This window comes from Eurosta solidaginis, chromosome 1, assembly GCF_040869045.1.
Source record: "Eurosta solidaginis isolate ZX-2024a chromosome 1, ASM4086904v1, whole genome shotgun sequence".
Lineage (NCBI taxonomy): Eukaryota > Metazoa > Arthropoda > Insecta > Diptera > Tephritidae > Eurosta > Eurosta solidaginis.
The window spans coordinates 77,228,698-77,241,884 of record NC_090319.1 but is presented as its reverse complement, the minus strand read 5'-3'; the positions used below and the strand labels follow the sequence as shown (position 1 = coordinate 77,241,884).

At 34.6% G+C, this 13,187-nt stretch overlaps 1 protein-coding gene across 2 annotated transcripts in view; it reads left to right on the top strand.

Moving 5' to 3' along the window:
* The window catches only part of tinc (tincar), a 383,279-nt gene that overhangs the window by 42,888 nt on the left and 327,204 nt on the right, over positions 1-13,187 (top strand). The gene's annotated exons all lie outside the window — the stretch shown is intronic.

The following is a 13,187-nucleotide window of genomic DNA, read 5'->3' as shown; positions in this document are numbered from 1 at the left end:
AATGATATGAGTGTAGGGTTCTTATTATTATTTTATTTAACTTTGTATTTTAGTTACTTTGAACTTTGTAATTTTAAAATGTTTTATCAATATTTTAATTTTCAATATTGATTTTTCAATTTTCATATTGACGCATACATTTAGGCGTATTCTTTATTGAATAAAAGTTTCTTTATATATGAAATTAAAAAGTCGTTTCAATCTCCACAATGAGATTAAAAGGAGCAGGAGGAAAAGATGCTTATTGGGAGAAAATAATGTGATACAGTGTACGCCAAGGTGGGATGCATAAGGCCAACGGTTAGCATGTAAATTACAGGGATGTTCATTTCGAATGGCCATAAGACCAATTGGGCTTCAAACGGTTATAAGGTCAATTGACTTTATGACCTCTCCTAATATTGCTTATTTAGGAAACTCCCGTTTGACCTTATGACCATTTCGGGGAAAAAGCTTCCGCAGGATTGGTTGACCTTATGCCCAATTGAGAAAAAGAGTATTGACTATCGGAAAAGCTGGATGGTCGTCATGTTAGCATCGTTAAAATTATAATAATTTGAAATTTAAGGTTGTGACCATTTCATACGGCCATTACTTCAATTGACTTTATGGCCATTTGAAGTGGTTGTAACGTCAATTGATGTTATGGCCGTTGTATAAAACTAGATAGTTAAAAAAGTTCTTAATTAGCTGTAACCCACTGTGCGACTATTAAGGATTAGATATTTTATATTGTTTGTGGTCAAGTTGGTGTAATATAGAAAAGCTGATAGAAGAGCAGACAATACTTGCAATGTACACACTCACCCACACCAACCCGTTAATGATTCCTAACATACACAATTTTTTTATCAGTTCACCCATATCAAGCAGACGCTGCGCGCTCCTACGTTTAGCAGACTTCTTCCGCTACTAATTAATGACAATAAAACACGCAAACTCTGCCGCTCTGGAAACCTCTCTCTACGTTGTACGTGCTTACAGTTTGTGGAAAATTGAGTTGCTAGTTTAAAACCTTTCCTAAGAAACATAACGATAACGATAAAACATGCAATGCAACGGCTTGGCCTTCGATGATTCGTTTGTTGTTCAACTTAAAGCAAGGTTCTGCTACTCACTAAATCGCACCCTCTTATATTTCGCTTGTTTTGGTGCAGTAAGTCCATGGCGCATCTAAGTTATGTTAGTTCATGCGGCTTTTATTAACAGTAGAGGAAATAATTCAAATTACTTAAATGGACTTCAGCTTAGAGTATGTGTACTTAAGCTAAACTGCAATACATACTCAGCCTACCAGGTAAATAAATACTTACTTACCAAGTGTTGCTCCAATAACAGGAAGTCACTTTGAAACCAACCATAGAGCACAGCAAACCAGTGCAATGCTTGTGTATGTATGTGTGCGTGTACGTGTGTGTGTCATGTTGTGCAAAAAGTCAAGTCCACACTTTATGCGGTCAATGGCTGCCCGCTTGCGGTTTGCGTTTGGAAGCAATTGCGGCAGCGACAGCTTAAGCCGGCCCAACTTAAGCAAACTGTCGTGCATAAAAGTCAACATGCATGCACAAATTAATGGGTTAAAATATAGAACGTAAGCAAACATTTTGTTTATGCGTAAAGTAACTAATTGTATTTACATATACGCTTACACTTACATAAGTGCATATGTACCTACATATATGTATGTTTAAGTTGGTTTAAGTTGTCTACTAGCAGTAATTTTTTCTGGCTTATGCTACTAAAAAATTTGTATAATTAATCAATTTGTACGATTGGTTACATTCTGCACTTTTAATCTTTTTCTAGTTGAGCTTGCAATTTTTTGGTCTATCTGCATAACTTCTAAGAAATGTTTACCTCTTACTCTTACTCCCCCTTTCTCTCCCTTTTCCTTATATTTTCCTTCCCTCCTCCCTCGACTTTTCTCTTTCCGTCCCCTTATGCATTTCCGTCATTTCTCTCTCTTCTTTCCTCTCTGGCTCCCTTTCCTTCACCCTCCCCCGTTTCATCTATCCCTATCTCTCTATCTTCGTCTAATTCTATCCCTTTCTCAGTCTCTTATTTCCTTCCTTCTTTTTCTTCTTATTCTTCTACATCCCTTATTGCAAGTCCAAGGCCAGTCCCAGTCCTAATCCCAGTCCTAGTCTCAGTCCTAATCCTAGTCCAAGGCAGAGTACTAGTCCCAGTTCCTGTTGCAGTTCCAGTTCCTATCCCAGTCTGGCCCCAGTCCAAGTCCAGTCCCAGTTCCAGTCCCAATCGCAGTCATAGAAAAATTAAACCAACAAATTTTGTCTAAAACAAATTATGTAGTAGTAGGAAATTAGGTGGTGCCAAGCCTTTTCCAGAAAAAGTGTTATTCGATATATTTTTCAAAGCATTTCAAGCATATAGCCAATACTTGTTATAGTGATTCTATATTTGAGATTGGAAGAAGGGGAAGAAGGAAATGGACAAGATATCAGTTAGCGAGGTAGGGGAAGGCTGGAGAAAATACGGGAAAAAAGAGTAAAAGTCAACCGAAATACAGGACGAAAAGGAAAATAAAAAAGGATTTAAAAAGGCAAAGGAAAAGGGAGAGTAGAGAAATAAGACAGGACAGGAAGGAGAGAGGTTAGATAAAATAGGCAGTGATAAATATAGAGGGACCGAGAGAGGGGTGTAAGCCCGAGAATAAGTAGAAGAAAAATAAGAGAGGAAAGAGAAGTGAATAAGAAAGAATTAAAGAGTGCGCGGACAAGATGAGGGTTGAGGTGCGAAAAGGGGAAAGCTGGAGGGAAGTATTGCTTTGGGCACGATAGCGTGCTGTTAAATCAGTGGAAGAGAAATCCAAAGGGAAGAAGATGCTATAAAGACAAAAGAAGTGCTTGTAATTTTTTATAATACTATGGATCCCACCCCCGATTTCGGAGCGCTCCAGAGCAATTTTTTCAGTTTTTTTGAAATATCTTTTTACAGTATTCGTCATCCTGGACCTAAAACGCGTCTTCTGATACCTCTCCCGATATTTTTGGACTAGTTTTAACAGTTGTGAACTAAAGTAAAGGATTACCGGGGTGGGAGGGCGGTATGACCTAGAAGGTTTAATGCGGTCATATTAATCGTTCCCCAGATGGTCGGGCTAGTACCTTAATGGTGCTTGTTACCGAAACGTACCGGATATATATCCGGCAAACGACCATCAACATCGATAACACTCCCCAAAACCTTCGAGGAGTGTCTTTATCGTTAATGCAACAACAACAACATACTACTAATTTAACTTAATTTCTAAATCATATATCAAATAAAAATTAATATATGTAAATAATATATTTAAATGTTTTCCATTACAGTTGCTGACGTACACTACCTATTGAGGTTTTTTGAAATGGTAATTTTAAATTAAACTTAAAACAATAAAGTACATAATTAACCGAGCTTAGCTTAGCAAAGGCTCATTTTCCTTCTGAATCACTATTTGTGTGCAATGCATGCAAGTAGCTAAGATAAGGTGGCAACCCTATGAATGCTGCACATTATCTATTTACAAAATTCCATCGAAATGAGTACAGTCGTTTTCGAGATAGAAGCGGATATGCTGAGGTTAGGTTCGGTTGGGTGGCCCCTGCCCTAACTAGGTGCAAACAGATCATTTGATGTAACGCCATCAATTATGCCACTGGTTTATAAACATTAAGTAAATTGCTGCGTATCAATGATATACTTCCGGATTTCCCCACAAAATTTCCTCCGAAGATCCATCAGGCAGTGGCACATGAACATTTCAAGCACCATTGGGAGATAGGCCTTAGTGAATTCTAGTGGTTTTGCTAAGTGGTTGGCATCAAGAAGCGGTCAAAAGGTTTTTGACACCCAGCAAGGTGTGTAGTCAGCTTAGCGCTTGCTCAGCTATTTGGATTTCCAGGGTCGTACTGCAAGTGGCCAGCGAATTTCCAAGATCCAAACTGGCATGCACGTGCGTTTAGTTTGTCAATTGCAGGGGAGTTTACTATCTAATACTCCCCTCATTGTAGGAGTAGATTTTGATCATCCCAACACATTACGCACTACATAAAATTCCGTCCAGCGCATACTTGACAACGGTGACTTCCGTATGGAAGAGGCTGAAGTGATGGGGCAGCCTGAAATTCCAGCTTCTATTCGTAAGCAATTTCATTACACCCTTGACCCAGATGAGTTCCCACCCCATACAAGTCGAAAGTAATAAGAAAGCTGATAAGCCCATTGTGTATAAGCTTCCATGGCTTATTTAGAAGCATAATTCTCGAACCATATTCTAGGGAATGGGGTCAACTTTAAACAGTCAGGTTAGAAAAGAGCCAGACAGCGGAAGTCTTTGCCATAGTTTGCTGCTGTTGCAATGAAATGAGGTGATTGGACCCGGATACTTATAGGACTTAGAAGAGTTAATAGCCCATGCCTTAACCTTATGGACGCATTCATTCTATGTGAGATCTTCACGGTCAAGATAAATAGCAACTATCTTGGGTAAATGGCGATGACGAAATGACAATCAATCGGGTCATGAGTTCCCATTTGAAATTTTAAGCATACCAGACTTTTAATTGATAAACAACCAAAGCAGAGCCCTCACTTTGACAGCAGTTCCCCAAGCGTAATACAGTAAAGGTCTTAGTCTTTGTAATGCAGTAAAGGTCTCGAGCGTGCTAGGTGACGGTGGTCCCCAAACATTGTGATGGCCCATACATACTGAGGTCAGCCATCCTTAGGTTAACAGTTGTAACGTCGTCCTTAATAAAATTAGATAGAAGGGAAGCTTTAATCTCCTCTTTAACCATCACATATGAATCTGCTCTACCTGCCTTCGAGTGCATCAAGAGATTCGAACTTGTTCCCTAGTTCAGGACTATATTCACCCGAACATGAGCCCATTATTATTGACAGACTACTACACAGACGTGATCTTGACAAAGCCAACGCTGTGCGAAGGTGCGGTTTTCTCTGTAGGCCCACCACCCACTTACGCCTCCTGATTCTGTGATGCCCGGTGGTTTTTAAATTAAGCAGGTTAAGCGTTTGATGACGAAGCCGATATGTCAAGGAGTAGAATAATAAAGTTAGGTGGTAACTCAACGTTATAGCCCCTCATACTTTGGCTTGTTGACATACCAGGTTAAAAGCTTCTCAATTTCAAATAGGTGGCAAGCTTGTAAAGTATTTAAGTAGAAACACATAAGTGAAAGAGCCAAGCTATCTGTTGTGCTATATTAGATGCTTAACTGTGAGTGAAGTTGACGAATCTCATCAACGTAAAGTTACAGTTTGCTTCATTTTTTTACATTTATATTACGTAAGCATGTATGAAAATTTCTACGCAATCGTGACGTAATACAAAATTTCGCAAAGGCCAAACCGTTCTTAGCGAGTGATAGCACAAAGACAGCTTGTCAATTGCTGATATCATAAGAAAAAACACGCGTAGATTTGTTTTGACATTAAACTGACGAATTTGAGTTCTTACGTGTAGAGAAAAAATTTCCAGAGCAAGGAAACAAGCTAGATTACAGTAATTTGGAACGAGAAAGTAGGTAAAGTTAAGCTGACTTATTTTCCACTTTCTAAACATTGCGGAGGATAATATGAAAGAATGTGTCAGGATTTTTTGAGTTTACGCATATATGCATAGCAAATTATGCTAGTCGCCCCTGTTTTGCAGCAGCACTAATGAAGTCTATCTGCACCTATCTCTACCAAATTAGTTGAAGTCTCCCAAAGACACCAAATATGTGTGTCGATAGGGATACTTTCTGACCGGAAGTTACATCATCCATTAGCAAGACTTGACATAACCATGTATTACCTTTTCATAACGCCTTATGTAAACCTGATTTTTAGTGAATTATACGTCTTATATAAAAGGTCCTAATACAGCAAGCTGTACTTTATAATAAGGCATAATGTAAGTCTTATTTAATTGGGTTCATAAACTTTATAATAAGGTTATTATATTCTTTCTAATGGCTTATAATAATTCCTTATGTTAGCCTTATTTAGTATAGGCTATAAGCCTTATACATAACGTTATCTTTTAGATAATCCTTATGCCTGATGACATAAGTACAGAAAATAATGGGCATTACAAGGAATACACCATACAACTAATAGATTTAAGGCCTGATACCATAAGCCATTTGGAAATATGAAATAAGCCTTATATAAGGCTCACTTTGTTCACTGTGCTTGTATGTATGCATGTATGTAACGGAATCCTTGCGCACAATTTTCATTACTTTCCAGAAGTTTGTCTGATTGGAAACTTTGCACACGTATTAAGAACCGATGAGAATGTGGTCAGTTTACCTTATGACCATTTCAAAGGGTCCACAAAGCCAATTTACCCTATGACCATTTGAATTGATCATAAGGCCACTTAATCTGGCCATAAGGCCAATTAACTTTAGGGCCCTTTATACATATGTATGTAACGAAATCTTTGACCATGATTTTCACTAACATCTAGAAGTTTGATTGATTTGAAACATTGCGCCCTTATTACGAACCGATGGCAATGTAATAATTTGATGGTGGGGTGACATAAGCTCAAGGGATACATAGTCAATTGACCTTATGGCCACTTCATATGGCGATAAATTTAACTGAAGCTTTGCACACCTATCAAGGACCGATGACAATGCAATTATTTAATAGTGGGGTGACTGTAGGGTTCTTATTATTTTTATTTAACTTTGTATTTTAGTTACTTTGAACCTTGTAATTTTTAAATGTATTATCAATATTTTAAGTTTCAATATTGATTTTCAATTTTCAAAAATTTTCTTGATTGTAAAAAATAAAAAAATATTGACGCATACATTTAGGCGTATTAAAAAAGTTTTTGTTATAAAATAAAAACGTAGTTTCAATAACTACATTGGCGATCTCTGCCTATTTTAAAAATTGTGTTGTGTGCAAATTTAAAAAAAAAAAGTTCAAAAATTCGCAACAAAAGTTGTTTACAAAATAGCAAAAACCAACGCGACTTTGGAAGTTAGACGGAGACAAATGAAAAATAGAAACATAGAAAAATAGAAAAGTGAAAGTAGAAAATTCACAAAAGAAAAACTTGAATCAGTGCAGTATGCTGTTGGAAGAACTCAATGAAAAGAAAAGTGTTTTAATGTAAAACCAACCAAAGGCCACATAAAGAGCTTACAACACAGAAACAACTTGATGAAATCCAAATCAAACGTCGAAAATGTGGCTAATTTAAAAAAAAAATGAAATATTGAACGATGTGACGATTTGTGATAAATTCTAACCTAATTGCAATTTAACAGAAGTAGAAAGTGAAGAAGTAAATAAATATGCAAGTGAATCCAATAACAACAACGATAAATAAAATCTGACATAATCAAATCAATCAGATTGTAATGCAAATCAAGTTGCTGGAACTATTGGTTATTGAGCTATAAACAGAATGGCGTCTGCTGGGTTTTCCTGTATTTATCAGTTGGAAATACTTGTTTAGTATTGTGTGAAGCTAAATATTATATATAAGTAGTGAGAGAAGTACTTGTTTGACATCTTCATCAGCTGACCAAAGGAATTGTGATTAAATGCATATACATAAAAAACTGGTAAAACAAACAGAGATCTAACAGATCACAATATCGGTTCATATATAGACTAAATAGTCAATAGACTAGACAATAATAGACAATCAAACATCAAATCAAATACGAGGTGTGCTACCCAACGCTGTCTATTATCGGTGCTATTTGTGATGCAACTCTACGACGTATTATTTTGAAGTCTCTTGGTGTGTAGAAACGCAGCGTGAGGAAATTGGAACAAATAAACAAAAACACTTATCAGAGCGTATACAAAAACAGCAATCATTAAACAAATATCAACCAAAAAGAGCTGGAAGCAGCAGCAACAGTATCAACTACAAACTGAACATCATCAAAAGCCATTGCATAAATAAATAAATATTCGCAAGTATTTGAATAATAATATCATCTTTTATGTATGCATATTAAAATATAAAAATATTATTCTTATTATTATTGTAAACTCCTTTTTTATAGAATTACTAATTTATTTTACTCTTTAGTTAGTGAACTCTCATTTTATTTAATTCAAAATGTTTCGTTCAGCACAACATAATACACAAACATCTACACTTACTAATAATTTAAATGACTCTTTGATAGATTTATCAATTGACACTTCCCCACAACAAATTACAAATCCGTCTGCAAATATTACTCAAAATGAAATCTTGTCAGTTTCCGTAAAACTTCCAAAATTTTGGACTAGTTGCCCGGAAGCATGGTTTATTCATGCAGAAACACAATTTAGTACTAAAAAAATTACACAAGAAAACACTAAATACGAACACATCATTACAGCACTTCCGCAGGAAGTGGTAATAACTATTTTGGATTTTATTCAAAACCCCCCAATTAATAACAAATTTACTGAACTTAAAAAAGTGTTGATAGAAAGACACTCACTTAGCGAAAATTCGAAACTTGATAAAATTTTAAACGATTCTGAGATGGGTGATCGTAAGCCATCAGAATTTTATCGTTCATTAATTATATTAGCCGGATCAAATTTTAGTGAAAATATTTTAAAGAAAATTTGGATGCGTAAACTTCCTAAAAATTTGAGTATGATTTTGGCTAGTTCGAGTTCTAATAATATTACCGAATTAACAAAATTAGCAGATAATATTTGGGAAGTGATAAACAAAAATGAAGTATTTTCGGTTAATAATTTTTCGGACACAAAAGCACAAAATTCTGTTGTTGAAAACTTGGTTAAAACCACTTCTTTAATGTGTGAAAATTTTCAGAAACTTTCCCTGGAGTTAGCTGAAATTAAAACACAAATGTATCGGAATCAATCTAGGTCGCGTTCCAATTCTAGGAACTATTTTAGAAATTCTTTTAGGCGTCCTTCTAGCTCGCGTAATAATCCAAATTGGTCGTGTAGATTTCACTACAAATTTGGAAATTATGCTAGAAGTTGTGAACAACCTTGTTCTTATAACAAAAAACAAAGATTCAGCAAACAAAATTCTTCCGATGTTGCACCGACGAACAATGGAAATTTAGAATTTTCGACGCGTCGCTTATTTATTTTTGACAGAGAAAACAAACAAAATTTTTTAATTGATAGTGGAGCAGAAATTTCGGTATTACCCGTGTCTAAATTTCCTCATACAAAACGTTCAGACATAATTCTCACTGCAGCTAATGGCTCAACAATTGCCACTGACGGCAAAAGGCTTTTAAACGTAAATTTGGGTTTAAGACGTGAATTTCCCTTTACATTTTTGATTGCGGATATAGCCAAGCCAATAATTGGCGCTGATTTTCTTTGTAAATATGGTCTTCTTATAGACATTAAACATAAACGTTTAGTAGATCCATTAACCAATCTCTCAGTTAATACAGTATCTTACTTTTGTGATTTTCCATTACCCAAATTATTTGTGATTGAAAATAATTTACAAAATTATTAAAAGAGTTTCCGTCACTTATTTCAGAGCCAGATTATACTAAACCTGTTAAACATACAACAGTACATCGACTTGTAACAGAAGGTAGTCTTCCATTTTCTAAGCCCAGGCGCTTAGATCCGGTAAAATACAAAGTCGCGAAAACGGAGTTTGATTTCTTAGTTAAAACAGGCATTTGTCGGCCTTCAAATTCTTCAGTAGCATCACCACTTGACCTTGTACCTAAAAAAGAGTTGAATGATTGGTGGTGATTTTAGAAGATTGAATATTGTAACTGTTCCCGATCGTTATCCCTTACCTCACATTCAAGATTTTAATATGTACCTTCATAATAAAAATATATTTTCAAAATTAGATTTAGTTAGGGCATATCACCAAATTCCTATGGCTGAAGAAGATATTTACAAAACTGCTATTACAACTCCTTTCGGTATGTTTGAATTCATGAGAATGCCTTTCGGACTTAGAAATTCTGCACAAACTTTTCAACGATTCATAAATGAGGTAGTAGGTGACTTAGATTTTGTATATGCTTACATCGACGACTTACTTATTGCAAGTACAGACGAAGAACAACATTTAAAAGATTTACGTATCCTTTTTCAACGCCTTACAGAGTACGGTTTAAACATTAAACCAAGTAAATGTACTTTTGGTGTACCTAGTATCGATTTTTTAGGACATAACATTTCTGGAACAGGTATTCGACCTTCCGATGAAAAGGTATCAGCTATTCGCAATTTCGAACGTCCAAAATCAGTTAAGCAGGCACAGAAATTTATTGGTATGGTAAATTATTATCATAGATACATTCCAAAACTAGCAGAATTTACAAACAAAATTTATGATCTAATTAACAAAGTAAATAAGAAACGTGACAAAACTTTGGTATGGGATGAGAATTCGAATGAAGCTTTTGAATGCATTAAAGATAAATTTGCATCTACGATATTGTTAAATCATTTTAACAAAGATGCTAAATTATCTTTAACAGTCGATGCATCTAACACAGCGATTGGGGGCGTTATACAACAAAATTACAATAATAAAATTGAGCCCATTGCATTCTTTTCTAAAAAACTTTCTCCGACTGAAATTAAGTATAGTGCTTTTGATAGGGAATTATTGGCGATTTATTTAAATATAAAACATTTTAGATATCTTTTGGAAGAACGATAATTTACAGTTTATACGGACCATAAACCTTTGACTACTGCTTTAAATTCAAAAACAGAACGAAGTCCTAGACAAACGAGACACTTGGAATTTATAGCACAATTTACTGATGACATACAATACATTAAAGGGGAATCCAATGTTGTAGCAGATACGCTATCTAGAGCTTTTGAGGTTAATGCAATATATAATACAGAACTGAATTTTAAAATTTTACAAACTGAACAACAAAAAGATGATGACTTAAATCAACTTGTATCTGATTCTCAATATCTAAATTTAAAGTTAATTAATATTCCGATTTTAAATTTTAATATTTGGTGTAAAATTTCAGGAGAAACTCCTAGGCCATTTGTACCGAGTAATTTGCGAAAGACAGCATTTGATATTTTACATGGAATAGCACATCCGGGTACAAGAGCTACAAGACGGCTCATAGTTAAAAAATATTATTGGCCTAATATGAATAAGGATATTAATATTTGGTCAAAAGAGTGTCTTAATTGTCAAAAGTCTAAAGTTTATCGTCATACAAAATCCCCTATTGTCAAAATTCATATTCCCAAGAATAGATTTGAACACATTCATTTAGATATAGTTGGACCATTACCTATTTCAAAAGGACATCGCTATATTTTAACGATTATTGAAAGATTTACCCGTTGGCCTGAGGCATATGCATTAAAAGATATTTCAGCATCTACAATTGCAAATAAGTTTTTTAGAGAATATATTTCTCGGTTTGGAGTTCCGTTAAAGATAACAACTGATCAAGGTAGCCAATTTACATCGAAATTGTTTTCAGAGTTAACTAAATTACTTGGTAGTCACCAAATTACAATATCCGCATATCACCCTCAAGGAAATGGTATGGTTGAAAGGTTTCATAGACAATTAAAGACTACTATAATAGCTAGAGAGGGCACAAATAATTGGTATGACGAGTTACCTGTCATATTACTTGGTTTGCGATCTATTTACAAAGAAGATATTTCGGCTACACCAGCGGAAATGGTTTTCGGTCAGAATTTACGTTTGCCAGGGGAACTTGTTGTGCCATCAGCTAAAAATTTCTCATCAACTGAAATTTTAAGTAATTTACGTGAACATTTTCGAAATGTTAGATCAAATTTAAGTCATCATAAAGATGCTGATACTGGAATTTATGTTCCAAAAGATCTTCAAACTTGTAAATTTGCATTTGTTCGAGTCATTAATAAACATTCATTACAACAACCATATGAAGGACCTTACAAAATTGTGGAAAAAGACCAAAACTGTTTTAAACTTGAAATAGATAATAATATTAAAACTATTCCTATTGATAGATTAAAACCTGCAATAATTGAAACAACGGACACAAACAACACGAAAAATTTACATAAAAAGAGAGTTACATTCAATTTGTTTAATGATAAATTTTCTTGAAGGGGGAGTAATGTAGGGTTCTTATTATTTTTATTTAACTTTGTATTCTAGCTACTTTGAACCTTGTAATTTTTAAATGTATTATCAATATTTTAAGTTTCAATATTGATTTTCAATTTTCAAAAATTTTCTTGATTGTAAAAAATAAAAAAATATTGACGCATACATTTAGGCGTATTAAAAAAGTTTTTGTTATAAAATAAAAACGTAGTTTCAATAACTACAGTGACAAAAGGCCAACGATCATAAGATCAGTGAAATTATGACCACTTCAAAGGTGTCGTAAGACCAATTTAACTTATGGTTTTTAGAATTGGTCATGAGGTCAATTGACTTCATGTCCTTTGAGCTTATCTCGACCCACCATTAAATTATTGTATTGCCATCAAATCAATTATAGCCGCTTTTCCGTAAGTGTTGTTTTGGATAAAAAAAATTCCAGGTATATTCTCGTCAAGAAGCTTTTTAGTCGCCGTTGCAAAAAATTCATTTTTTAACGACCAGTCTAAAGAATATATCTATTTTAATTTATTTTATGTACGGCGATTCATTATCACCGTCATCAGTAGCGTGTTGACAAACAAACCCTTATAAAATCTATTTCTCTCAGCATTGTGCTGTCAAACATTTGCAGTTTTCTTCCTGATTTTTATCACTCCGCTTTGTGCTGCCAATCATCATAATCAACTCACTGTAGTCGATGGAATCGCATAGTGCTTTGAAGTTTTTACTTTTATTCCTTTTATTTTCATTGATTTTTTACTTACATACATATGACAAGTACTTTACATCGCGTAGAGATATACCTATATATATATATTTGTTGATAACTAAATACTAACTCCAGTTAAAGTCTTCCCAAAATCTCAAATGTTGATTAAGGTATATTTTTTTTTTAGTATACTTGGGCAATTCACAGGAGTGTCGTCTTCATGTAGAATTTTATGGTTTGAGCTGTTTCCATGGTTTCCAATCTAAAACTTGATTAAAGCATAGCACATAAGCTGCGCCAAAGGACAGAGTCACAAAATAGATTTAACTCATTGCGTTGATACCGAACTTGGTGTTGTTCTCATAATGTCAGCGCAAG